This window comes from Sinocyclocheilus anshuiensis, unplaced genomic scaffold (assembly GCF_001515605.1).
Source record: "Sinocyclocheilus anshuiensis isolate Anshui unplaced genomic scaffold, SAMN03320099.WGS_v1.1 scaffold1671, whole genome shotgun sequence".
NCBI classification, from domain to species: domain Eukaryota; kingdom Metazoa; phylum Chordata; class Actinopteri; order Cypriniformes; family Cyprinidae; genus Sinocyclocheilus; species Sinocyclocheilus anshuiensis.
This window is the reverse complement of record NW_015549701.1, coordinates 255,397-256,408: the sequence shown is the minus strand read 5'-3', so window position 1 is coordinate 256,408 and position 1,012 is coordinate 255,397.

Sequence of the window (1,012 nt, the reverse complement as noted above, 5' to 3'; positions counted from 1 at the left end):
ACATTTCTGGTTCACGCCACGGCCTCGGAGCGCTGACGCAGCTGTGTGTGACCTCGATGCGTATACTCCCCGTGGTCCATGCTCTCCACGGGACTCGAATTTTCAAAGAAGCAGCGTGTCCGTATGACTGTCAAGCACATCTCTTGAATGGGCAACCCTCTACATTGCGAGTAAATCACTCGCAAATGCGACCAAATCTTACTCTGGGTGACTAAATAATGTCTAACATTAGCCATTGGCTAATAAATTCTTAGATTAGTATGTGTAGTATGTGTGTGAGAGGCGTTCAACACAGATTTTCACTCGATAAACACGCTGACTGAGCGTTCGCTCTCCGCGCCGCTCTCTATCAAGCAATCTGTACTATTTCAATTCATCTGAATGGATGTGCAGCGCACCTGTATTTGACGCACCGTAAACTCTAGTGTGAAGTGAAGTCTAGTGTGCTTTGCTGATAGCGCTGTTTCTCACACATGCAAAGAGAGAGAGCGAGAGTCTTGCATACCACGCTGAATCGACACACTACATCATATTCCATATTCTTTGTTGTATTTTCCTGTCAAAATAACAGAGTTCATTTAGAATTATTCAGCTTCAAGCAGAAGACAGAAGATATGCCGGTTTCTCGGCAGTGGGCGGAGCTAATGCGCGAACAGCTCTCGTTGGCTGGCGCTCATCTATTACCACGTGATTAATATTCATGAACCCAGCAGATAATAATAGTAGTAGTAGTATCTTTTAATAATAATTACTATTACTTATGACCAACAATATCTTAAACACCACCACCAGTCCTAAGTTCAGTTAAAATGACAAATATGCATTCATTCATGGTTACCAAGTTTTAGTTCTAATCACTAGTTGTATCATTAAATAGTGCTTAATTATCATAATATCATAATATAATGCTTGATTGGCTGAAGTTTTAAGAAGCTTTTCCGTTTTACAAAGATAAGCTGATTAGGTGGAATCGTGTGTGTGTGTGTGTGTGTGTGTGTGTACCTACTTAACC